Here is a 27,963-nt window from a genome sequence, read left to right as displayed (position 1 = left end):
CCTGCCCTTCGCAAGTTTCTGCAAATGTTGCTGTGTGTGTTACTACTCAGCATGTTTAGCTGGACCTTAACCAATCATTTTACTAAAATTTTACTACCCAATCCTAATACAGTGTAACAAAATTCTTTAACCAATCCTACCCCACCACCTTAATTGATTTACACCTAGCAAAATTAATTATGTAACAGACAGAAACAATCAAAGAACCAGATCATACAGACAAACAATAGGGAAGTAGGGACCATAAAGACAAAACAATAAAGAAATCAGAATTTCACAACCACAACTCTTGCCAGACAGAATACTATCAAACTAAGTTTTCTTTAGCCATCTTAAGATCGGTTTCTTTATCTGGTGATAGTGGGTGCTATTAGGACAGGATCTCCTTCTTAACAGCCCAATATTACACTGTTTTAATGTAATTTTGATGGAATGTGAGGATGTGACTTCCTGCTTCTTAACAAGTGGCTGCTGCTCTTCTAATCTGGCTGCAGACAAAGGCCTTAGTTTTCAACTGGAACACCTGGTCAAAAAGGGACCATGGCGGCCATTAAAAGTCCGGGCAGTGGTGCTGCCGGGCTAAGACAGGCTAATCCCTACCGGTTCTAGCACCATGCTGCACCCCAGAAGCAGCCAACAGACACATTTTTGTCCCCTGCACAAATTCTGCCCATTCCTTCCCTTTGATTTGCCCCCCTCTTCCCACCTTCTGCCTTCCCCTTCTCCCCCAAACCCATTTATAGCAGGGAGCAGGTTCTGATAGCAAGTGAGGGCAGAGTGATGGCAGTGGCTTCAGCAGATATCACAGAGCATCCTCAGATTGCTCCAGCCTGCTCAGTCAGAGCAAAGATGCAGATTAGCTACGGTTCAGGCTTTCTGTTCAAGCGCTGATTTTAATACTCTAAAATCCACACGCCTCGGGTCCCATTTTCAAAAGTGACAAGGCCCTTAGGACTCTGAGTCTAACAGAGAGTCAGTCATGTCTGTGGCTCAGTGACACACCTAAAAATGGGATTTAGGCTCTTAAATCACTGAAGTGCTTTTGAAAATTTTACCCTGGGGGTAAAGATTCTGGGGGTAGAAAATTTACTGCACTCCTTAGTAAGCTGTTCCCATGGCTAATCGCCCCACTGTTCAAAATGCGCATTTTATGAGACACGGTTGTGACAAGCAGGCTCACAAGCAGATAAGGGGGCACCACGTTCCACCCTTAATCCGAAGGGTTTCACACACAATCTAGAGCCACTGAGCAGGTCTCCCAAGTTAAACGCCATTGAGCATGGTCATGGAGCAATATGAGGGGGTGTTCACGCCACACTAGCCCACAAAGGGTTAATGTGGCTCTGCAGGTTTAAGTAACCTTATAAGCCCACCTCTCAGACTTCTGCTCCCCGCTGGGTACCCCCTTCCTTCAGGGTCAGGATCCCAGGGCTTCTCCTCTCCCCCCAGGTCACCTCCTTTCCCTCTCTAAGCCCAAAAAGTGACTTCAGGCTTCCACGCTGCATCCCCCTTTCTGCTGCCAGCTTCCTGGCTTTATAGGAGCCTTGCCTGCTCCTGCTCAGCTGGGCTCCATCCTCAATCAGGGCTTGTCCATCAAGCCTAACTCTCCCTCAGATGGGTTTAATCAGGTTATTTAACCCTCTCTGAGCCACATTAACCCTTTGTGGACTAGTGTGAGGTGAACACCCCATTGCAGGCAGGCGCTTCTAAACCTCCTGCCTTCTGGGTAGTCCATGGGAGGGACTCAGATGGCATGAGGGATAAAGGAGGGATTTATGGGAGTACGGACAGTCCATTGGTCAAAAAGGGTTGAGTTGGCATTTGGCAATGACTGCACAGCCTGCTCTCTGATTGGCCGGGGGAGGTGTGGGCCATACATTGTTCACACTTTGACACGCGAGGGTTATTGGGTAGAGGGGTGTGGAAGCGGAAGAGCAGATGGTGCTGAGGGCCAAGACAGAGGAGCCCAGGGCAAGCTGCAGAGCGGCACAAGCACTGGAATGAAGAGCAGAGTCTGTAGCGAGGGGCCTGAGTAGTGATACCATCACACCAGTACCAACACCCAACATGTCTTTCATCTCTCCCAGACCTTTATCGAAAGGTGTTTGTTTTCCGGAAGGACCTAGCAATGCCCATGTGGTCGTGAAGCCGGAACCGGAGTGGCTGCTGCAGAACTTCACCATGTGTCTGAGATCGTTCACTGATCTGACTTGGCCATACAGCCTTTTCTCCTACGCTACCAAAGCCCAGGACAACGAAATCCTGCTCTTCAAACCCAAACCCAGGGAGTACGGACTATACATGGGGGGGGGGGGGAAATCTGTGACTTTCAGAGTCCCAGAGAACCGTATGGACTGGGAGCACGTCTGTGCCGGCTGGGCATCCATCACGGGCATAGCCGAGTTCTGGGTGAACGGGAAGCCCTTACCCAGCAAGGGCCTGCAGAAAGGCTACTCCATCAGTGCCAAAGCTGTGATCATCCTGCGGCAGGAGCAGGACTCCTTCGGAGGCAGGTTTGATTTATATAATTCTTTTACAGGTGAAATGACTGACGTGTACATGTGGGGGTATGGTCTGTCACCAGGTAAAATGAGAGGTGCATATCAGTCTCTGCAGCTGCCCCCCTGTGCCCTGGGCTGGAGGAACTTACGCTATGAAATAAAAGGTGATGTGGTTGTGAAGCCCAGACTGAGAGACACGCTGATCATATGAGCACAGGCTGCATTAGGGCACAGTGCAGCCAGGGCCAGCTCCAAGCACCAGCGAAGGAAGCAGGTGCCTGGGGCGGTCAATAGAAAGGGGCAGCACTCCATCCGTCATCGGGGCGGCATGTCTGGGTCTTCGGTGGCAATTCGGCAGCGGGCCCTGCAGTCCCTCACTTCCTCTTCGGCGGCACTTCGGCGGCAGCTCAACCAGGCTTGGTTTTTTTTCTTCGTCGCTTAGGGCATCAAAAAAGCTAGAGCTGGCCCTGGGTGCAGCCCCAGCCCAAAGCCATGGAGCTCCAACTCTGGCTGTCTCATTTCAGAGAGGCTGACCTTGCCCAGGGTGTTCTCTCTGTGTCTAAACCATGATGATTCTGACATAAAGGAGAATGTGATCTTCTGCACCTCTGGTGTTCATGTCATTCCTTGTCACACACACGGGGAGAAAGCACAGAGCTGGGAAAGGCCATGAGGTCCAATCTAGCTCAGGGCCAGATTAAGAAGGTTCAGGGTACTGAGCACAGAATATCCTGAGCGTCCCCCACCTCTGAGGCCTCCCCTTCATGTTTTAAATATTTTAGGAAGGACGCAGGGGGGCTGTTTCAGATTTTGCCTCAGGGCCCCAGAAACTTTTGTGCTATGCCCCCAGCTTTGGAACAGTCTCTTGGAGGAACTCCTCTGATGTGCCGGACCCCCAGAGACTCTCATGTGTCCTTCAGGGTCACCCACACAGCCTCACTGCCTCCTGACTCTGAACCTCTGGGCTCCAGTTCCTGCTTCATGGGTGAGCTCTGCTCAGTGAGTCTGACTGAGACAGACCCCTGGGAGAGACTTGTCCACTCTGCAGGGATTGATGCACCTCACACAGCATAACCAGTGACGCTCTGTCAGGGAGTCATCAGGCTGATGCTCTGGAACTGCTCCATATGAAGCCAGCCAGGACTCTGGGGGAGCCTCCTCTCTCTGAGCATACTGTCTCCAGGGCAAGAAGCTTACACAGCTTTGACCTTCCTGGGTCTGACCTCAGAGCATTCAGCATCCCTTTCCGCACTGTGCATTTCCCGCAGCGAGTCTGCCTGGGGAAACCAGAGGGCCCTGTACCCCAACTCCACAGTCAGCAGTGACTCTCAACCAGCATTGCAAAAAAAAAGGGTTTATTATTCGACAGGAACAAAGCATAGAACGGAGCTTGTTAGCCCAGAAATCAGTGACTTTCAGCCGAGTCCATCTTGGGGGGACTCCGGGCCCGACGCCCTGGACTCCCCGCTCTGAGTCCCAAAATGCAGACTGCCCAGCTTCCAGCAACCCGAATCCGTTGCTCCTCCTCCTGGTCTTTGTCTCATTTCCCATGTCACCTGGTTGCATCCCCCTCCTGGAGCTCAGGTTATGAAGGGCACTGGCCATAGCATACATGCAGGCAGCTGGAGCAGCCTCATCTGTCCACAAGGGTCTCAGCAAAAGTCACACCCTTATTCCCATCACCTAAGCATTGGTGCAACACAGAGGGAACCTGAGGCACACACAGCATTCATGCAAAACAGTAAGACTCACATAGGCTGACATACAACATAACAAGGGAAAATTCCCATTTTGTCACACACACACACACACACAGCATTTCCAAAACAGCCGGGTTTATTAGTCAGCTGGAACACAGCAGAAGGAGGCCGTAGATTAGCACAGAGACAAGAAGCCATTCTTGTCAGCTCAGAGCCCAGCCACACTGTAGCATAGGTGCCGACTCCGTGGTAAAAATAGTGGGTGCTTGGCACCCACCAGCCACCCGCCAATCAGCTGTTTGGCAGGCCCTACTGATCAGCTCCTCCCCCTCCTCCCGCCTGCCGCCAATCAGCTGTTCGGCAGGGGCAGGAGGTGCTGTGGGGGTGGGAAGAGGCGGAGTCAGGTTAGGGTACACTCGTGGCGGGGAGTTGGGAACAGAACCGGGAAGAGGCAGAGTGAAGGTGGGGCCTCAGGGGAAGGGGTGGAGTGGGGGCGGGACCTTGGGGCCTAGGGTAGGAGGAGCATTCTCCCCCCCACCCCACCCCGCAGGAAAAACTGAAAGTCAGCGCCTGTGCACTGTAGTGAAGACCATGTTCGGGCTCTATCTGTTTCTGTCTGATTTCCTTAGTCAGTTCTCAGGTAAGAGAGATCCCAGCTTTCTCCAGGAGCCAGCACTTCTCCCTCACCTCCCAGTCCTTTGTCTCCAGCTGGGCTGTTTGCTCAGATTCCCTGCTGAGATGTGGGGCATTGGTTGCCTGGTGTCAATATGTAAGAATAAAGCCTTTGTCTGCAGCCATATTGTAAGGCCTAAAGCCTAAGGCCTCCGTCTGCAGCCAGATTAAAAGAGCAGCTGAGCAGCAGCCATTAGCTGAGAAGCAGGAAGTTACCTCCTCACATTCCATCTAAATTACATTAAAACTAATGACAGGTTTCAGAGTAGCAGCCGTGTTAGTCTGTATCCGCAAAAAGAAAAGGAGTACTTGTGGCACCTTAGGGACTAACACATTTATTTGAGCATAAGCTTTCATGAGCTACAGCTCACATCATCGGATGCACTCAGTGGAAAATACCTCTGAATGCATCCGATGAAGTAAGCTGTAGCTCACGAAAGCTTAGGCTCAAATAAATTTGTTAGTCTCTAAGGTGCGACAAGTACTCCTTTCCTTTTTAGGATCATAGAATCATCATAGAATATCAGGGTTGGAAGGGACCTCAGGAGGTCATCTAGTCCAACCCCCTGCTCAAAGCAGGAGCAATCCCCAATTAAATCATCCCAGCCAGGGCTTTCTCAAGCCTGACCTTAAAAACTTCTAAGGAAGGAGATTCCACCACCTCCCTAGGCAACGCATTCCAGTGTTTCACCACCCTCCTAGTAAAAAAGTTTTTCCTAATATCCAACCTAAACCTCCCCCACTGCAACTTGAGACCATTACTCCTTGTCCTGTCCTCTTCTACCACTGAGAATAGTCTAGAACCATCCTCTCTAGAACCACCTCTCAGGTAGTTGAAAGCAGCTATCAAATCCCCCCTCATTCTTCTCTTCTGCAGACTAAACAATCCCAGTTCCCTCAGCCTCTCCTCAAAAGTCATGTGTTCCAGACCCCTAATCATTTTTGTTGCCCTTTGCTGGACTCTCTCCAATTTATCCACATCGTTCTTGTAGTGTGGGGCCCAAAACTGGACATAGTACTCCAGATGAGGCCTCACCAATGTCGAATAGAGGGGAATGATCACGTCCCTCGATCTGCTCGCTATGCCCCTACTTATACATCCCAAAATGCCATTGGCCTTCTTGGCAACAAGGGTACACTGCTGACTCATATCCAGCTTCTCGTCCACTGTCACCCCTAGGTCCTTTTCCGCAGAACTGCTGCTTAACCATTCGGTCCCTAGTCTGTAGCTGTGCATTGGGTTCTTCCGTCCTAAGTGCAGGACCCTGCACTTATCCTTGTTGAATTGAACTTCATCAGATTTCTTTTGGCCCAATCCTCCAATTTGTCTAGGGCCCTCTGTATCCTATCCCTGCCCTCCAGCGTATCTACCACTCCTCCTAGTTTAGTATTATCCGCAAATTTGCTGAGGGTGCAATCCACACCATCCTCCAGATCATTTATGAAGATATTGAACAAAACCGGCCCCAGGACCGACCCCTGGGGCACTCCACTTGATACCGGCTGCCAACTAGACATGGAGCCATTGATCACTACCCGTTGAGCCCGACAATCTAGCCAACTTTCTACCCACCTTATAGTGCATTCATCCAGCCCATACTTCTTTAACTTGCTGACAAGAATACTGTGGGAGACCATGTCAAAAGCTTTGCTAAAGTCAAGAAACAATACATCCACTGCTTTCCCTTCATCCACAGAACCAGTAATCTCATCATAAAAGGCGATTAGATTAGTCAGGCATGACCTTCCCTTGGTGAATCCATGCTGACTGTTCCTGATCACTTTCCTCTCATGTAAGTGCTTCAGGATTGATTCTTTGAGGATCTGCTCCATGATTTTTCCGGGGACTGAGGTGAGGCTGACTGGCCTGTAGTTCCCAGGATCCTCCTTCTTCCCTTTTTTAAAGATTGGCACTACATTAGCCTTTTTCCAGTCATCTGGGACTTCCCCCATTCGCCACGAGTTTTCAAAGATAATGGCCAATGGCTCTGCAATCACAGCCGCCAATTCCTTTAGCACTCTTAGATGGAACTCGTCCAGCCCCATGGACTTGTGCACGTCCAGCTTTTCTAAATAGTCCCTAACCACCTCTTTCTCCACAGAGGGCTGGCCATCTACTCCCCATGTTGTGATGCCCAGCGCAGCAGTCTGGGAGCTGACCTTGTTAGTGAAGATTTATTAAAACTAATGTAATATCAGGCTGTTAAGAAGGAGATCCTGTCCTAATTGCACCCATTATCACCAGATAAAGAAACAGATATTAAGATGGCTAAAGTAAACTTAGTCTGACAGCATCCTGTCTGGCAAGAAACCACTAATCAATAGTTGTGGTTGTGAAATCCTCATTTCTTTATTGTTTTGTCATTATGGTCCCCACTTCCCTATTGTTTATCTGTATGGTCTCTGTCTGGTTCTTTAATTGTTACTGTCTGTTACATAATTAATTTTGCTAGGTGTAAATTAATTAAGGTGGTGGGATATGATTGATTAGAGAATATTGTTACACTATGTTAGGATTGGTTAGTAAAATTTATGTATAATGATTGGTTAAGGTACAGCTAAAAAGGACTCAAGTTTCACTATATCAACTGGGGTCCAAAAGGAAATTCTTTGGAACCAGCTCCAGGACACAGCCCCAAGATCAGAGTTGCCAGACCTCAACACTCTGCCAATGATTCTGTGCAGAAACTGGAGTCCCTCAGGTGGACCTGATCCTGACTGGCCAGCAAGGAAAAGTTTATCTGTCTTATTGGGAGTGGTATGTGTAGCATGTGCAGTCTGTTTGGGGGGATTGTTAATAAATAGAGGTTAAATAGGATATTACTGTATAAGGCTCTTTCACTGGTAAAAGAGTGAGAAGTTAACTCTGCAGAGGCTGGAGGGAATTAAGCAGTGGAACGTAATAATGTTAAAAAGGAAAAGTGTTATAGAAAGAGAATTCTTGGTTTCTTTGCAGCCATGTAATAATTGATATGGCTAATATAATGTTATAGAAGTTAAACTATGAAAGGAATGTGCATTTTTCTCAGGACATGTGCAGTGTCTATTGTGGAAGGGGTAAAAGAAATGCAACCAAAACATGCTACTGAATTAAAATCCTATTAGGGCTCCTAAGGAGCCACTGTAGTTTGTGTTTTCTTTTTCAGATTGCAGTGTGTTTTGGATGAAGGAGTTGAAAGTAAAAAGTAATCAAAACGCTGGTGGAAGTTGATTGTGTCCCTTTTAAGACAGGTTTCAGAGTAGCAGCCGTGTTAGTCTGTATTCGCAAAAAGAAAAGGAGGACTTGTGGCACCTTAGAGACTAACCAATTTATTAGAGCATAAGCTTTCGTGAGCTACAGCTGACAGAGTCTCTGAGCTCTGCTGATGGCTTTGGATTCAGAAGCAAGCCAGAAAGCATCTGTGTTGATGCAAATTACCTAACTGATAGATGAAGGAGAGAACTGCCCATAAATGCCAGCACAAAGGAGCTGCAGATAATGAACAGACCTGGTCAGCAAACAAACTACCTGAAACCAAAAGGCTCAAATTATGACCCTCCAGAAGAAGGTGGAAAAAGAAGTCAGCCCTAAGAATAAGAGGGACAGGTTAACCCTAAGTAGAAAAAAAAATATGTTTTTGTGTGTATGCCCAATGCTAAAATCTAAAGACAAATACAAAAGGGGTCTGCTTATATGCATGACACCCCTACCTTTTAATTCACCAAACCCCCAAGGATATAATTTATGGTATAACAAGATACCTTGAATAGATTTGATACTAATGTTACTGTTAATATTAAACATTGGGATAAATTTAAGGTTAATAAGTACCGCTGTAACAATGTATAGTGTGTATGATTTTTGGAAAAATCCTTTAAGGTCATATGGTGATGATGCTTCTCAGCTATTACCTGTGAATAACCTTAAAGTGTAGCACAGCAGAAAAAACATTACAAACCTGGTCTCCTGTATAAGAAGGGAAACTGAGGTACACCACATCCTGAATTTAATGACTGAACAGTGGGATAATTTCCCCTAAACCCTTAAAGGCTAAAAACCACTAAACCTGCCTATAGAACAAAAACACAGGAAAGTATGGGGGTAATTCCTCTGTTTTGCCTGCAATCAGCAAGGGTATTTGTAAAAGGAAGGGATATTTTAAGCAATAATCTGCCATCCCAAAAGGGGTAGAAAAATATTTTTTGTCTTTCAGAACTTTAGGAAAAGCTGGTGCCAGCTAAAGAGCAACCAGAATACCAACCAGAATACCAGAATACTGTCGTGATGAAGATTGTGTTTTGTGTTTTATGTTTTGTGTTGTTTGTTTTATGGTGTTTGTCTTGTTGCTTGCATTGTTGTGTATTGTGCTACAAAAAGAGACGATACTGCATTAGGCAGAAAAGGATTAATAAGCATTTAAACTGTATTTACAGATACAAATGTTGCAAAAGGGCAGAGGTCAAGGAACGCCAGTCTGTTAACAGGGAAACATCCACAGGTAGCAAAGGCACATGAAAAGGCAGAATATGCCTGAGGCACAAGGTTTATCTGTTGATGGGAATGGAAGAATAAACATAAAAAATTTTGAAGCACAAAGTGAAATGACCAAGGGGAAAAAAGGATATGTGAAAACATTGTGAAAAAAGCTAATGTACTCAATTGCCTCTGTCTTCACGAACAAGGTCAGCTCCCAGACTACTGCACTGGGCAGCACAGCATGGGGAGGAGGTGACCAGCCCTCTGTGAAGAAAGAAGTGGTTCGGGACTATTTAGAAAAGCTGGACGAGCACAAGTCCATGGGGCCGGATGCGCTGCATCCGAGAGTGCTAAAGGAGTTGGCGGATGTGATTGCAGAGCCATTGGCCATTATCTTTGAAAACTGTGTCCAGTTTTGGGCCCCACACTACAAGAAGGATGTGGCCCCACTACAAGAAGGATGTGGAAAAATGGGAAAGAGTCCAGCGGAGGGCAACAAAAATGATTAGGGGACTGGAACACATGACTTCTGAGGAGAGGCTGAGGGAACTGGGATTGTTTAGTCTGCAGAAGAGAAGAATGAGGGGGGATTTGATAGCTGCTTTCAACTACCTGAAAGGGGGTTCCAAAGAGGATGGATCTAGACTGTTCTCAGTGGTAGCTGTTGATAGAACAAGGAGTCATGGTCTCAAGTTGCAGTGGGGGAGGTTTAGGTTGGATATTAGGAAAAACTTTTTCACTAGGAGGGTGGTGAAACACTGGAATGCGTTACCTAGGGAGGTGGTGGAATCTCCTTCCTTAGATATTTTTAAATTCAGACTTGACAAAGCCCTGGCTGGGATGATTTAGTTGGGGATTGGTCCTGCTTTGAGCAGGGGGTTGGACTAGATGACCTCCTGAGGTCCCTTCCAACCCTGATATTTTATGATTCTATGATTCTATTGGTTGCTTGGGGAGAAAAAAATCAGTAATAATTGGCAAGACTTCATAGAATATCAGGGTTGGAAGGGACCTCAGGCGGTTACCTAGTCCAACCCCCTGCTCAAAGGAGGACCAATCTGCAATTTGGCCCAGATCCCTAAATGGCCCCCTTAAAGATTGAACTCATAACCCTGGGGTTAGCAGCCTAATGCTCAAACCACTGAGCTATCCCTCTTCCCAGTCTTAATCAACTTCCAGCATGCAAGCCCAGCTGAATTCACTTGGCTGTTGTATAAAATTGTATGTAAGGAGAGAAGGCCATTGCAACACTTTCCCTGATTACTATAAGGAGCAATACAGTAAACGCTCAGTGAAGGTATAGATGCCCTAATACTATCTCAATGTAAAGTACTGAAGGTTATTGGATTTCCCTGGCAGCCAGGAAGGGTGGGTAGCCTAAAGAAAAGGCTCCCAAGACGTGTATTGAACTGCTTTGGGTAAAACTGGATTAGGAGTTGGAGTACTGGATGCTACCAACATAGAGGTAATGGTAAACAAACTAAGATACATTACAGCTGAAGTACAAGAATTGGGAAAGCCCATCAGTGCATCCTTGTCAAAATTAGGAATGGAGCAACAGTTATTTTCTAAAATACTGCCAGTATGGCAACAGCAAGGTGAAAAGAATTTGTTATTGTTAGCAGGGACTATGGAATCAATACAAGAAAATGTGTCCCTAGCATTAGTCTGTACATAGGCCCAGGAAATAAGTGAGCAATTGGTCATTCAAATAATCTGGGAAGGCATGCAAGGAAATTTACCTTTGGAAATAAAAAAGTTGTGGGAAAATGTTACAGAAGGGGAGAAACAGTTAATGGCGTGGTGGAAATTGGTAAATTTTACCCTAAATAAAGATCAAATGGTTCTACAAGCATATGTAGTAACTGTACACCCCAGTCTAACTATTGGTATATATCCAGTGGTTCTGTGTGAAAAATGTGGTTATGTATTCCACTGATCATCATTCCTGGGCATGTAAAGGAAACGAACAATGGAAAGCCATTGACATGTTTCAGTGTGTGGCCCATGAAAATTTGGGATATGTTTGTGAAGATCAAAACATTTACAAGAAAGAGATAAATGTTTCTATCTTAAAGACAAAGGAACCCAAAGATGTATGTTTAATATATTCACTGAACAAAAGTCAGCTGTTGTATATGCAGGAAGGGGATGTGTTTGTGTTAGAAGTCATTGTCCGATGGTAGTAGTAGAAGATAAGGAATTGTATTTTATGACTTATTTAGTTTATAGATGTTTTTGCAGCATTACAAGATTAAAAGTTGTGATTTTGAATACTGTGTACCTGTATGGACTGTAAACCACTTGAAGTTTAAACCAGAATTGTATCACAATATAATGCCTGTAAACTTAGGCATGAATATGACTGTGATAAGAAAATTGTTAATCAATCCTATGTTACATTCGTATTTACAAGATATTGCAAAGACAAGAGAACAAATATGTATGGAAGTACAACAACATAATACAAAAATCACTCATGTACTGAAAAGTATTGTAGATGCAGAACATCAATCCTGGTGGAAAACACTATTAGGGTGGGCAACTTCTGCAACAGGTATACTAAATATAATGGTTCGCCCGATTGTGGTGATCATTGGTATCCAATTGGCTTTATTAGTGAGCATAATAACTTTGGCTTGCTGGATGAAGAAAACTGTTAGAAGACTACAGGTAGCTGGCATACAAAGTCAAATAAGGCCCCTGTTAATTATACCCAGGAGGCAAGCCCAAGCTCAGCAGGTCTGAGTATTGGACTCCTGGAATAGTAATGACGGCTTTGGTAAAAGCATCATTAAGGAGGGGACTGTAAGGATAAGGCCTTTCTCTGCAGCCATATTGTTAGGCCTAAGGCCTCTGTCTGCAGCCAGATTAAAAGAGCAGCCAAGCAGCAGCCATTAGCTGAGAAGCAGGAAGTTACCTCCTCACATTCCATCTAAATGTAAGCAGAGTCAGGATGAGCTCTACCCTGACATCTGGTGGTGAGTTGTGGTGGGTTGTGGAAAAGAACTTCATGGGCTGATCTCATTTGCATAGGCACACCCACCCCACCAAGATGGTCACTTTGGCTGCTGTAGGCGCCCCAGTTTCTTTGTTATTGGGGCAGGAAGAATAAACTGTTGTTATCCTGATTATGTGAATCAAGGACAGTGGAACTGTACTTGGCCTTTTGTTATGATGGAGGGACTCACCATCAACTAAGCACCACTCGCTAGGCAAGGGTCATGGGTTCCAAACCAAGTGAGAGGCAAGCAGGCAGTATGGGTCTCCTGGTGAGGGCTTTAGATGCTAGTTGCACTGTCTTCCCTCCCTGTAGAATATCAGAGCTAATTTTGATTCTACTAGGAGTCTAGTTACAGGCTGTTTAGCTGAATTCACTTTGGGCCCATGGTGTACTAGCACTGAGGCTCCCCTACTACAAGCTGAAATCACTGAGTGTTGTGTTAAGGGGGGTGCCCCTGAATATATATTGTGGAGCGGCTTGCAGGATGGTGAGCAGAGAGGCTGGTGGAGTGGAGCAGCTCATAGGATGGCTGGTGGAGTGGAGCAGTTTGTGGGAGGACTAGAGTGGCTCATGGGACGGCTGGTGGAGCAGAGTGGCTGGCAGAGTAGAGCGATTTGTGGGATGGCTGGTGGAGAAGAGCAGAGCAGAGTCCCACTGAGATGTGGGGTAATCAGCTTTGGACCACGTAAGGTGCCCTTTAACCACCACGCCCCCCATTTCCACCTAGGTTGGGAGGTAAAACTCTGCAGATAAACTTTCAAAACTCTGGGGCTGCACTGACCAGGGACAGAGACTTTTGGGTTGTTGGACTTTTGGGACTTTGGGTGATTTTTGGGTTGCTGGACTCAAGAACCAAAAGGAAAGGACACGGCCCAATTTGCTTGGGGTGGGTTTTTGCTCATGGGTTGTGTTATGAATCCTGCTGGTGGTGTTTCCCCAACATAATGCCACCTTGTCTGTCTCTGTTATTAAAAGACTTTTGCTACACTCAGACTCTGTGCTTGCAAGAGGGGAAGTATTGCCTCTTAGAGGCGCCCAGCAGTGGTGGTATATATTTGTCCCAGGTCACTGGGTTGGGGCTCGAGCCGGTTTTGCATTGTGTTATTGGAATGGAACCCCTAGATACTGAACCCAGCTCTTGTTGCTGCCAACTCTGATGGGCAGAATGGTTACATAAATTACATTAAAAGAATGTAATATCAGAATGTTAAGAAGAAGATCCTGTCCTAATGGCACCCACTATCACCAGATAAAGAAACAGATCTTAAGATGGATAAAGAGTGGCCAGAACTCAACACTCTGCCAATGACACCGTGCAGAAACCGGAGTCCCCCAGATGGACCTGATCGTGACTAGCCATCAAGAAAAGTTCATTTCCTCTTATTGGGAATGGTGAGCACTGTATGTGTAACCGTTCTGCCTGTCAGAGTTGGCAGCAACAAGGGCCGGGTTCAGACCCAAAAGTCTCTGTCCCTTGTCAGGGCAGCCCCAGAGTTCAAAAGTTTATCTGCAGAGTTTTACCTCCCAACCTGGGTGGAGATGGGGGGGGGGCTAAGGGGCACCTTACGTGGTCCAAAGCTGATGATCCCACCTCTCCATGGGGCTTTGCTCTGCCAGCCGCCCCATGAGCTGCTCTAGGCATCCAACTGCTCTGCTCCACCAGCTGCTCTGCTCGCTGTCCCGCAAACTGCTCCCCCATATATCTTCAGGCTCCCCCACTACTTAACACAACGCTCAGTGATTTCAGCTCTTAGTAAGTGTCACGGAGTGTGGGGGACTCCAGGCCCTGCACCCCTCTTCCTGGGATTCACTGAGTCTCTCAGCCAGCCAGTAAAACAGAAGGTTTATTGGACAACAGGAACATAGTCCAAAACAGAGGTTGTGGGTACAACCAGGACCCCTCAGTCAAGTCCTTCTGGGGGAGCAGGGAGCTTAGACCCCAGCCCTAGGGTTCCCTGCATTCCTCCACCCAGCACCAAACTGAAACTAAACCCCCCCAGCAGGCTCCCTCCTGCAGTCTGTCTTCATGTTCCTGGGCAGAGGTGTCACCTCCCCCTCCCCCTCCTGGCTCAGGTGACAGGCTCTCAGGTCTCCCATCCCCAGGGCACATTCCCACGTCAACTCTCCCGCCTCCCTGCTGCGTCACATCCTCACAGTCAGTTCAGCTCTTTTGTGATTTCAGCTTGTAGTAGGGGAGCCTCAGTGCTGGTGCATCATTAGCCCAAAGTGAATTCAGCTCAGCAGCCTGTAACTAGACTCCTAATAGAATCAAAATTAGCTCTAAGAAAAGGAGGACTTGTGGCACCTTAGAAACTAACCAATTTATTTGAGCATAAGCTTTCATGAGCTACAGCTCACTTCATCCGATGAAGTGAGCTGTAGCTCACGAAAGCTTATGCTCAAATAAATTTGTTAGTCTCTGTGCCCTGGTCTACACTAGGACTTTAGGTCGAATTTAGCAGCGTTAAATCAATGTAAACCTGCACCTGTCCACACGATGAAGCCCTTTATTTCGACTTAAAGGGCTCTTAAAATCGATTTCCTTACTCCACCCCTGACAAGTGGATTAGCGCTTAAATCGGCCTTGCCGGGTCGAATTTGGGGTACTGTGGACACAATTCGACGGTATTGGCCTCCGGGAGCTATCCCAGAGTGCTCCATTGTGACCGCTCTGGACAGCACTCTCAACTCAGATGCACTGGCCAGGTAGACAGGAAAAGAACCGCGAACTTTTGAATCTCATTTCCTGTTTGGCCAGCGTGGCAAGCTGCAGGTGACCATGCAGAGCTCATCAGCACAGGTGACCATGATGGAGTCCCAGAATCGCAAAAGAGCTCCAGCATGGACCGAACGGGAGGTACGGGATCTGATCGCTGTATGGGGAGAGGAATCCATGCTATCAGAACTACGTTCCAATTTTTGAAATATTAAAACCTTTGTCAAAATCTCCCAGGGCATGAAGGACAGAAGCCATAACAGGGACCCGAAGCAGTGCTGCATGAAACTGAAGGAGCTGAGGCAAGCCTACCAGAAAACCAGAGAGACGAACGGCCGCTCCGGGTCAGAGCCCCAAACATGCCGCTTCTCTGATGAGCTGCATGCCGTTTTAGGGGGTTCAGCCACCACTACTCCAGCCGTGTTGTTTGACTCCTTCAATGGAGATGGAGGCAACACGGAAGCAGGTTTTGGGGACGAAGAAGATGATGATGATGATGAGGTTGTAGATAGCTCACAGCAAGCAAGCGGAGAAACCGGTTTTCCCGACAGCCAGGAACTATTTCTCACCCTGGACCTGGAGCCAGTACCCCCCAAACCCACCCAAGGCTGCTTCCTGGACCCGGCAGGCAGAGAAGGGACCTCCGGTGAGTGTACCTTTTAAAATACTATACATGGTTTAAAAGCAAGCATGTGAAAGGATTACTTTGCCCTGGGATTCGCGGCTCTCCTGGATGTACTCCCAAAGCCTTTGCAAAAGGTTTCTGGGAGGGCAGCCTTATTGCATCCTTCATAGTAGGACACTTTACCACTCCAGGCCAGTAACATGTATTTGGTAATCATTGTACAACAAAGCATTGCAGTGTATGTTTGCTGGCGTTCAAACAACATCCGTTCTTTATCTCTCTGTGTTATCCTCAGGAGAGTGAGATATCATTCATGGTCACCTGGTTGAAATAGGGTTCTTTTCTTCAGGGGACACTCAGAGGAGCCCATTCCTGCTGGGCTGTTTGCCTGTGGCTGCGCAGAAATGTTCCCTGCTGTTAGCCACGGGGTTGAGGGGGTAGCCACGTGGTGGGGGGAGGCAAAATGCGACCTTGTAACGAAAGCACATGTGCTATGTATGTAATGTTAACAGCAAGGTTTACCCTGAAAGAGTATAGCCGCTGTTTTATAAAATGTGTCTTTTTTTTTCTCCACCAGCTGCATGTGTTTCAGTGATCACAGGATCTTCTCCTTCCCAGAGGCTAGTGAAGATTAGAAAGAAAAAAAAAATGCACGCATGATGAAATGTTCTCTGAGCTCATGCTGTCCTCCCACACTGACAGAGCACAGACGAATGCATGGAGGCAAATAATGTCAGAGTGCAGGAAAGCACAAAATGACCGGGAGGAGAGGTGGCGGGCTGAAGAGAGTAAGTGGCGGGCTGAAGAGAGGGCTGAAGCTCAAATGTGGTGGCAGCATGATGAGAGGAGGCAGGATTCAATGCTGAGGCTGCTGCAGGACCAAACCAGTATGCTCCAGTGTATGGTTGAGCTGCAGCAAAGGCAGCTGGAGCACAGACTGCCACTACAGTCCCTGTGTAACCAACCGCCCTCCTCCCCAAGTTCCATAGCCTCCACACCCAGACGCCCAAGAATGTGGTGGGGGGGCCACCGGCCAAGCAGCCACTCCGCCACAGAGGATTGCCCAAAAAACAGAAGGCTGGCATTCAATAAATTTTAAAGTTGTAAACTTTTAAAGTGCTGTGTGGCATTTTCCTTCCCTCCTCCACCACCCCTCCTGGGCTACCTTGGTAGTCATCCCCCTATTTGTGTGATGAATGAATAAAGAATGCATGAATGTGAAGCAACAATGACTTTATTGCCTCTGCAAGCGGTGATCGAAGGGAGGAGGGGCGGGTGGTTAGCTTACAGGGAAGTAGAGTGAACCAAGGGGTGGGGGGGTTTCCATCAAGGAGAAACAAACAGAACTTTCACACCGTAGCCTGGCCAGTCATGAATCTGGTTTTCAAAGCTTCTCTGATGCGTACCGCGCCCTCCAGTGCTCTTCTAACCGCCCTAGTGTCTGGCTGCACATAACCAGCAGCCAGGCGATTTGCCTCAACCTCCCACCCCGCCATAAACGTCTCCCCCTTACTCTCACAGATATTGTGGAGCACACAGCAAGCAGTAATAACAGTGGGAATATTGGTTTCCCTGAGGTCTAAGCGAGTCAGTAAACTGCGCCAGCACGCCTTTAAACGTCCAAATGCACATTCTACCATCATTCTGCACTTGCTCAGCCTGCAGTTGAACAGCTCCTGACTACTGTCCAGGCTGCCTGTGTACGGCTTCATGAGCCATGGCATTAAGGGGTAGGCTGGGTCCCCAAGGATACATATAGGCATTTCGACATCCCCAACAGTTATTTTCTGGTCTGGGAATAAAGTCCCTTCCTGCAGCTTTTGAAACAGACCAGAGTTCCTGAAGATGCGAGCGTCATGTACCTTTCCCGGCCATCCCACGTTGATGTTGGTGAAACGTCCCTTGTGATCCACCAGAGCTTGCAGCACTATTGAAAAGTACCCCTTGCGGTTTATGTACTCACTGGCTTGGTGCTCCGGTGCCAAGATAGGGATATGGGTTCCGTCTATGGCCCCACCACAGTTAGGGAATCCCATTGCAGCAAAGCCATCCACTATGACCTGCACATTTCCCAGGGTCACTACCCTTGATATCAGCAGATCTTTGATTGTGTGGGCTACTTGCATCACAGCAGCCCCAACAGTAGATTTGCCCACTACAAATGGATTCCCAACTGACCGGTAGCTGTCTGGCGTTGCAAGCTTCCACAGGGCTATTGCCACTCACTTCTCAACTGTGAGGGCTGCTCTCATCTTGGTATTCATGCGCTTCAGGGCAGGGGAAAGCAAGTCAAAGTTCCATGAAAGTGCCCTTACGCATGCGAAAGTTTCGCAGCCACTGGGAATCGTCCCAGACCTGCAACACTATGCGGTCCCACCAGTCTGTGCTTGTTTCCCGAGCCCAGAATCGGCATTCCATAGCATGAACCTGCCCCATTAGCACCATGATGCATGCATTGGCAGGGCCCATGCTTTCAGAGAAATCTGTGTCCATGTCCTGATCACTCACGTGACCGCGCTGACGTCGCCTCCTTGCCCGGTATCGCTCTGCCAGGTTTTGGTCCTGCATATACTGCTGGATAATGCATGTGGTGTTTAATGTGCTCCTAATTGCCAAAGTGAGCTGAGCGGCCTCCATGCTTGCCTTGGTATGGCGTCTGCACAGAAAAAAGGCGCGGAACGATTATCTGCCCTTGCTCTGACGGAGGGAGGGAGGGAACGGGGGCCTGACAATATGTACCCAGAACCACCCGCAACAATGTTTTAGCCCCATCAGGCATTGAGATCTCAACCCAGAATTCCAATGGGCAGCGGAGACTGCAGGATCTGTGGAATAGCTACCCACAGTGCAACACTCCGGAAGTCGACGCTTGCCTCGGTACTGTGGAAGCACTCGGCCGAGTTAATGCACTTAGAGCATTTTCTGTGGGGACACACACACTCAAATATATAAAACCGATTTCTAAAAAAACGACTTCTATAAATTCGACCTTATTCCATAGTGTAGACATACCCTAATCTGCCACAACTACTCCTTTTCTTTTTGCGAATACAGACTAACATGGCTGTTACTCTGAAACCAAAAATTTGCTCTGATATTCCAGTGGAGAGAGGAGGAAGTGCAATTAGCATGACAGGCCCTCACCAGGGGGGCCATGCCACCAAGTATTAATACCTGTCCCCAGCCTCTCTCAATTCACAGAATTTTGGAACCCATGTCCCTTGCCTAGCGAGTTGATGGCAAGTCCCTCCATCATAACAAAAGGCCAAGTACAGTTGCACTGTCCTTGATTCCCATAATCAGGGTAATAACAATTTATTCTTCCTGCCCCAATAACAGAGACACTGGGGATTCCACAGCAGCCAAAGTGACCATTTGGGCAGCTATAGCTTCATTCTAGGTGGGGTGGGTGTGCCTATGCAAATGAGATCGGCCCCTGAAGTTCTTTTCCACAACTTGCCACACCTCACCACCAGATGTCAGGGTGGAGCTCATCCTGACTGCTTACATATGTGTAGTGTGTGCAGTCTGTTTTTGGTAATCGTTAATAAATACAGGATAAGGTTATTACTGTGTAAGGTTCTTTCACTGGTAAAGGTCCTGCAAACCTGCAGGGTTACACCTGAGCCCTAGGAACTGGGAGAGGCTGTCCCATCGACAGCACTGTCTACACAGGGGGTTATGGTCAATAGAACAATGTCACTATGGGGCTGGATTTTTCTCACCTCTGAGCAACAGTTATACCAATGTAAATATGTAGTGTAGACCAAGCCTTAGCCTGTCATGAGAGCAAACTTAGCCCTCCCCTCCCAACTGGGTAGCCATGCAAATATAGGGGAAACTGAGGCACACATTGGCTTCATAAAAATATTACAGAAAATTCCCACTTTGTCCCACGCCCTGCTGTCCTGCACTCACCTCCCAGCAGTGGCTCCTGTCACATGGGGCTGGGCTTGGTTTTGCTCCCTCCAAGCATTGCAACCTGGTGCACAGAGCCACAGCACCAATCACTGAGTTCCACAGATTTGGGGGCCTGTGGTCCAGGCCTCTCCAGGAATATGGCCCTGATGATTAGGGCTGATCAAAAATAGTGAATCAATGGAACTCCCATGATGCACCATGGTGTCTCAGAAAGAGGGGAGACTGTGGTGCATCATGGGATATGTAGACCCCAGTCAACAATGGGGTTTGAAACACCAGAATTACAACTTGTGTGAGACACCTGGCTTCCCTCATTGGGGGCAGGTCCTGTGCGGGGCAAAGGGGCGTGTCAATGCAGGGTAGCAGAATCCCGAATGCCACAGACCCCCCGCCGGCGCGCCCCCCCCCCCGCCGGCACTCCCCCCCGCACACCTTCTCCGCTAATTCCCCAGTGCCCGAAAGGTGTGACTAAGGCCTGCCAGTGGGACAGTAGCTCTCCATCACCCCCTAGAGGCTTGGTGGACCGATTGAAACCTGTTACAGTCTCCCAGCCTCCTTCCAGTACAGGACAAAAATATTTACTGAACACTTCCCCCTTTCCTGCCATCATGGCTGACAGTGTTGCCGCTGCTCTCCCGTAATGGATCTGTATGAACACTGGGATTTTGTTTGTTCCTGACAGATTTAAAGAATGCCTTGATTGCCCATCATCAGAGGGGTAGCCGTGTTAGTCTGGATCTGTAAAAGCAGCAAAGGGTCCTGTGAAACCTTATAGGCTAACAGATGTATTGGAGCCGATGAAGTGGGTATTCACCCATGAAAGCTCATGCTCCAATACGTCTGTTAGTCTATAAGGTGCCACAGGACTCTTTGCTGCTTTTGATTGTCCGTAACACACTGGCCACAGACTCTTGACATCTGTCCCTCTGATTCTTCCCTCTGGTTTATTCTGGAGGTGAAGAAGATGCAGAAGCGGCAGCTTTAGCTCCTCCTCCTCACTGGCCTCTGCGGAGCTGTGGCCCAGACAGGAAGGGGCAGAGCTAGCTGTGCCGGGGAAGGAGGGCAAGCACTGGCTAGGATGCCCTCTGTACAGGGAGAACAGGGTTTGTGCTTCTGCAGGCAGAGAGCAGCCGAGTCCCTGGCACTCTGGAGGGTGCATGGGTCACATTTTCCAGTCGCCCTCCCCACAGCCCCCAGCCGAAGATAGGACTCCCGCTAATGCCCCCATCCAGGGCAGGGCTTCTGTTGGACTCGGGGGTCTGTCGGTGCTAAGTCCCCTGGTGCTCAGCTTTTAGCCCCATTGGATCTTGGCTCCCACCTCGAGACAGTGGGGCCTGATGTCAATTGAAGCGCTGGGGCTCAGTGCCTCTGAGGGCCAGGCCCCAAGACACCCAGAAACAGCAATGCAGAACCAGCGCGGGGTAGAGGGGGCTTTGGGAAGACATGCGTTGCTGCACACATCTGATGGCACTGCTTTGGTGCCCACAGGTGTGGCTAGAGACATTTACTGAAGTGCCATAAGAATGTAATGGCCAATCAGCTGCGCCCTGCCCTACCTGAAGGGGGCATGCTGTGACAGCACAGGGGGGTCCATTGGGGCGAGCTGCCACAGCGCAGGAGGATTTGGGGGGCATTGCAACAGCATGGGGGATCTATGGGGGTGCTGTGACAGTGCAGGAGGATTGGGGGCTCCATTCTGGCCAGCAAAAAGGGATTGTGGTGGGCACACAGCAGCCAGCATGTGGGCATTAGCAGATGACACAGGGGCTCGGTGAGCAGCACAAGGGGTTGGCAGAGACACTGTGGGCAGACAGGGGCTTGCAGGGTCGTTCCCCAGTGCAGTCGCTGCTTACCCCGGCCCCTGCAGAGGAACAGGCTTGGCTCCATGTTCTTCCTTCTCCACATTACCAGACAAGCCAGCAGTGAGGATTCAGCCGCGGCCCCCCTACCCCAGCCCAGGCAGAGAGCTGCAGTGTGACATCCCAAGAGATCCTGGGTAAGGAGCTCCCCTCCCCTCGGCTGCTCTTGCTCTAGTGATCCCCTTCCCAGCACACCCACTCCCACCCTGCGCCCAAGAGCTCACCCCTCCCCCCATTGCGTCCACCCCACCCTGCACCCAAAGCGCTCGCCCTGCCCTACCCACAGTGCCCACCTCCACCCTGCATCCATAGCACTTGCCCCTCCCCTTCCCATCACACCCACCCCCATAGTGCTCACCTCTCCACCTCCCATCACACTCACCCCTACCCTGGGCCCACAGCACTTGCTCCTTCCATCACGCCCATCCCTACCCTGGGCCCATAGCGCTCACCCCTCCCATCACGCCCTCCCCCACCCTGGGCCCATAGCTCTCGCCCCTCTGCCTCCCATCACCCCCACCCTGCACTTGTAGCACTCCCCTCACATCACGCCCACCCTGAACCCATCGGTAGAGCCCAGGACACAACACAGGTCACACCAGGATCATCCCCACAGGGCAGGAAATGCCGAACGTCCCCCCCCTGCAGCTTTTGCTGAGCCCTGCGCTGTGCATGGAGCAGTAGGATCAGATCTGCCAGAGCATAAGCCTTCCACCCCTTGCAGCTGTGACCTTCCCACAGCCACCACCCGCCGTGCCCACCTCTGGAGTGTCCACACGCTGCCTGGGGGCCACACGCAGCCACAGCACCCGCCGTGCCCACCTCCGGAGTGTCCGCACGCTACCTGGGGGTGAGATATGGGTAGGGTGACCAGATAGCAACTGTGAAAAAACGCGACAGGGGTGGGGGGTAATAGGTGCCTATATAAGAAAAAGTCCCAAAAAAATGGACTGTCCCTATAACAAAGGGACATCTGGTCACCCTAGATATGGGGCTAGCCGTAGGACCCAGTTTGCCCTGTCCCATCTGGCACCCATGGGCACTCGCTCAAAAGTGCGGAGGAAAGTGTCGGGGTCATCATCGGGGCCCATTTTACAAAGGCCCAACCCCGTAGTGCGGGTGCCATCTCCCCGCAAGGAACTCACCAGTTTCTGCAGGAGTTGTTGCTGCACCCCCGCTTGCTCCTTAATAAAGTCCTGTTCAGTCCTCTGCTGCTCAGCCTGCCAGGCAAGTAGAGCCTGTCTCTGCATCTGGTGGGATTGCTGGAAGGCCTGCAGTGTCTTCTGCATCTCCTCCAGCTGCTGAGCCAGCCACTGCAGGGTTCCCCTCCATCTCCAGGTCACCAAACTGTAGCTCTGGCACAAAAGGATCTCTGACAAGACCCCATGTGTCACAGGGTGCACAGCCAGCCCCTCTTCTTCTGGGCCCGGTTGCCCTCCCAAATAAGTCCAGAGAGACTTCTGCTCTGTGCAATACCCGTGTCCTTTTTTCTTTAAGCATTTTCCCACCACCAGTGTCCAACTATATACAATCCTTACAGGTGTCTCACCTACTGCAGGCTGGGTCAGTAATCAGCTAGAGGGCTTCCACCACTCTCTCTGACTGACCTCTTCCTTCTGGCTCCTTCCCAGCCTTTGTAGCTCCTGCCTAATAGGCTGGCAGGTGTTGCCAATCTCTAGGCAGACATAAGGCTTTTCAACCAACCCCAATATCCCCCTTAATTGGGGCTGGCATGGCAGGGGCTGATGAGGTGTGTTTGCAGCAGCACCACCATGCCACAGCTGGGATAGCAGGGTGTGGGAGGGGGTGAGGGAATTAGCAGAACTGGGTACGGCCCAGGGCTGGGATAGCATGGTGTGGGGGGAGTAAGAGGCAGTGACAGAGTTTGGTCGGACACGGGGCTGAAATATCAGCTTGGGGGAGAATGGGGGTGGGCATTGGTAGAGCTGAGTCACCCCAGGGCTGGGATAGTTGTGGGGGAGGATTTAGAGGCCTCAGGGGTTAACTAGGAAGAGTGGTTCCAATCGGGTCCCTTACCCTGATGGAGAAACACCCCCTCCCCCATCTCCCTTCTCCTCACAGACCTCTTCTGTAAGGTGTTTGTTTTCCCAAGAGCATCCAACGACTCCTATGTAATCCTGAAGCTGAAGCCAGAGCAGGCACTCCAGAGTTTTACCATGTGTCTGAGATCCTACACTGACCTGCCCCAGCCATATGCCCTCTTCTCCTATGCCACCAAGGCCCATGACAACGAATCCTGCTCTCCAAATCCAGCTCCAGGAAGTACAGACTATATGTGGGCGACGGAGGGCGGAATCTGTGACCTTTAGAGACCCGTATGGACTGGGAGCACGTCTGTGCCGGCTGGGACTCCGCCACGGGCATAGCCAAGTTCTGGGTGAACAGGAGCCCTTACCCAGGAAGGGTCTGCAGAAAGGCTACTCCGTCAGTGCCGAGGCTGTAATCATAGAATCATAGAATATCAGGGTTGGAAGGGACCTCAGGAGGTCATCTAGTCCTCAAAGCAGGACCAATCCCCAATTTTTGCCCCAGATCCCTAAATGGCCCCCTCAAGGATTGAACTCACAACCCTGGGTTTAGCAGGCCAATGCTCAAACCACTGAGCTATCCCTCCCCCCGTCATCCTGGGGCAGGAGCAGGACTCCTTTGGGGGCGGGTTTGAACTCCCAGAGTCAGTTGTAGGGGAAATCACAGATGTGTACATGTAGGACCATGTCCTCTATAACATGGAGTGTACAATGTGGGGTGGGTCCTTTTCCTGCTACATCTTTGGCTGGAATAATTTGCACTATGAATTAGTCAGTGACGTGTTCCTGAAACCCAGGCTGCAATTCTGATCCTGTGAACACGGGCCACGTTCAGCAGCGTGCAGCCCCAGCCCAAAGCCATGGAGCTCCAACTCCTGCTGTCTGCTTTCAGAGAGTGACGTGCCCCAGGCTGTGCTGTCTGCAGCCACAAACCAGATATGCCAAACCCATGAAAAAAACACAGAAATTGAGCTTGTTTTTGGCTTAATTGGCTAGTGAGTTGCGTTTTGGCTTAGTTTTGGCTTGTAGCTCGTTTCTTGTTGTAGCTTGTTGCTTCTTTTTTTTGATTGGCTCCCGGCAAGCAAGGGGCAAGAGAGGGAGAGTCAGGAGTGCACAGCGGGGCCACCACAGTTCCAGACTGCACATTGGGGGGATCTAGTCACATAGAGTGTTGGGGTTCTTAGGGATTGGTTTGTTTTGGCCTTGTTTTGAAATGGGATTAGCTTGATTTTTGGCTTATTGTGAAAGTTGGGGTGCTTATTTACTGTGTGAAAGTTGGCAACTGTGCCATAAACCCTGGCACGTCTAGCACAAAGGAGAATATGATCTCCAGCCCTGAGGGTTTATGCCATTCCCTGTCGCACACACTGGGCCAAAGCACAGAGCTGAGAGAGGCTGGAAGGTGCTGTCTAGGCCTCCCACCCTGGGCCCCAGCATGGATGCTCCTCAGTGAGCTTTCCAGCGCTTGGTCCAGTCTGCTTATAAATGTGCCTGGCATCACGGCTGGTGCAGCTCTCCATGAGCTTTCCTGTTCACTGCAGATCTCATGGGCAGGATGGGATCCTGACATGCACTCAGCACCATTTGCCTGGGTTCCTCCCACTAATCTGGTGAATTCTGGCCCTGCAGAGCTGTGCCGGGCTCTGCCTTTCACTGCTGGGTTAAGCCCTTGGCACAGACAGACCCAAATCCCATTGGCTTTCCATGAAGGCACACGTCATTGCAAACTCCTGCCCATTCCCTCAGTGTATCAGTATTGCCTCTTGCTAGACAGCGCCCTCCTCTTGAAAAGTTTGGCTGCTGATTAGCTCCCCCCGGCCCTCCATGGCTGGCTGTACATCTCCATTTTCCTACTGTCTGTTTAGCTATAATCCTACCTGTTGCATTGTTTCTCTAGGCTCCCACCCCTCCCACTCAGCTCCTTATGTCCGCGATTTTCTCACACAGGCATTCTCCTCACTCTCTTCCAGGTCACTTAGGTCTTAAGAGGCTCTGAAATGAGACCAGAAGGCACCATCCCCTCCCGCTCTCATTCTATTACCCTCTAGCATTTCTCACTGTTTATGGTCCTGCTGGAGCTCTTGATTCATATCGGCGAAGGGGCTGTTTAATTGCCGTGTAGATGTTCCAGCTTTGGCTGCAGCTCAAGAGCTGGGACCCTCCCACCACCCAGGACCTCCCTACACCCCAATTAAACAGCTCCTTTGCTTGAGCCCCACCAGCCGGAGTCAGCTGACATGGGCCAGCCAGGCTGTCCAATTGCAGGGTAGACCTAGCCTGAGTGAGAGCAACATAAAACCCACCAACAGCTCACAGCAATGCCCGCTGCTCGGGCTTATCTCAACCGAGCCCTGCGTGAGGGCGCACCCCACCCACCCTCTACCCCAGGCCCGCCGGACCTTTCAATTGGGCCCCTACCCCGTAGATCCCAGCAAACCCCTCACCCTTTCACTGCAAGCCGGCTGCATGAACTGCAACCGGTCAGCTTCCAAATCGTGCCACGGAAACATTTATACACACTCACGCTTCACACCCTTCATGCCCACACCCTGGTGTCCCGCCCCGATACAAAGTGGTGGGACCTCCTGCCACCTTTGGAGGGTGAGCAACCTCAGTGGGCCAGCTTGTATTCCACCTTGGTCCCGAGGCCTGTCGGGGACATTAGTTGGCGGCTCCTTCACGGAGCTGTGAGCACGGGCGTGTTTTTGACACGGTTCACCCCCATCCCGGATACTTGCCCTTTTTGCAACATGAGGGAAACCCTGGCACACGTATATTTAGAGTGTGCCAGATTGCAGCCCCTTTTCCAGCTCCTCACGAATATTTTATTACGCTTTTGGCTCCACTTTTCCCCTCACCTTTTTATCTACACACTCCCCATCCGTGGCCCCACAAAATCACGAGATCTCCTGGTTAACCTCCTCCTAGCCCTAGCTAAAACAGCCATTTATAAAACCAGAGAGGGGAGTGTGTAGATAAAAAGGCTAATGAAGCGTCCTGCGATTGTAGGGCCGTTTTCCGATCCTCAGTACATTCACGTATCTGGGTGGAGTTCCTCTGGGCGGCGTCCACCGACTCCCTTGACGCCTTCGAGGAGCGGTGGGCGCTGTCCAAGGTTCTCTGCTCGGTGACCCCATCCGGTTCCCTCTGTCTGACCCTTTGATTGAGGGGAAGAGCGAGAGACCCCAGCCCCAGCCGTTGCCGCTGTGGATACCATCATCACTGTCACCTAGGAGGGGTCCTATAACACGTGGGTGTAATCCCCCCCCCCATCCCAAACCGCCCACCCTGCAGCCGTGCCCATCTTGTCGGGCACTCTCAGGAGAGGAATAATTGGTGACACTGGGCGTGGCACTAGGAACTCGAGGAGGTGGAAGACCACGAGTGTTGAGGAAGCCCCCCTGCTCTAGGCCACCAGGTAACTCAGAAAGAAAAGGAGTACTTGTGGCACCTTAGAGACTAACCAATTTATTTGAGCATGAGCTTTCGTGAGCTACAGCTCACTTCACTCCTTTTCTTTTTGTGAATACAGACTAACACGGCTGTTACTCTGAAACAGGTAACTCAGGAGGGTGGAAGACCACGAGTGTCAAGGAAGCCCCCCAGCTCTGGGCCCAGGCTAGCCTGAACACTTCTCCCTCCTGAAGGCTGCTGTGTCATACCTTCTGTTTGCTTTTGTTTTGTTGCATAGTTTTGCTTTATCCTCTTTGGTGATTCTTTGTAAGTGTTACACAAATAAAATTCTTTTCTGCTTCAAAAAAAAAAAAAACAGCTCACAGCCGTTCCCATTCAGCCAGCCCATGCTGGTGCAGCAGAGCAAGGCGGCTGGGGAACCATTTGCACATGGGCGTAGTAGCGCTGCTGGATGCCCAGCGACCCTGCCCCATTCCATGAGTGGGCTGGCGGAAGCAACACATCTACACCCTCAACCACCAAATCATTATAACATTTTCATGGTTAAGGTCTCCAAGCTGATCCAAGCCTGGGCCCACCCATGGTTCTTAGCTCTGTGCTCGGCTCAGGTCCAGGCCATGGGTGGAGCTCAAGGCTGTCAGCAGCAGGGATCCTAGTTTGCCATGATAAAAAAACAAACTTCTCTGATAAAAACTATAAAAGTTTGCATTTTTCCACAATTAAAATGAAAAGCTGAACTGTAGTTTCCCTAGGCACCATACCTACAGGTATCAGATGAATGTTAGGGGGCTTATTCCTTCACCCACTTACTTCCCTGGTCCTTCTCGCATGAACAGAGAGCAACAGTACCCGAAGTCCAAAGGTGCAAACAATTCGATGTTTATTGGGGTGAACTTCCAGCAAGCATGATTCCAGTTTCCTTCCTTAGTATCCTCCTTCCCAGCTCTGACACCACAGAGCCTTACACCTGTGTCCCTGTTCCCATTCCTACCCTTCGCCAAACATGATTCCAACTTCCTTACTCCCATTCCCTGTTCCCATCTCCCC

The 27,963-nt window shown here is 49.7% G+C and overlaps 1 pseudogene across 1 annotated transcript; it reads left to right on the top strand.

Annotated features, from left to right (window-relative positions):
- Positions 1-540: 540 nt before the first annotated feature.
- Positions 541-24,183, top strand: LOC311512410 (serum amyloid P-component-like; annotated as a pseudogene). The gene is made up of 4 exons: positions 541-556; positions 2,088-2,699; positions 23,568-23,737; positions 24,095-24,183. The product of its transcript is annotated as a serum amyloid P-component-like (transcript).
- Positions 24,184-27,963: the final 3,780 nt, after the last annotated feature.

The sequence above is a fragment of the Lepidochelys olivacea genome, assembly GCF_965140295.1.
Source record: "Lepidochelys olivacea isolate rLepOli2 genome assembly, chromosome: 24".
Lineage (NCBI taxonomy): Eukaryota > Metazoa > Chordata > Testudines > Cheloniidae > Lepidochelys > Lepidochelys olivacea.
Note: the sequence above shows the minus strand (reverse complement) of the source record. Positions and strands in the feature narration are given on the sequence as shown.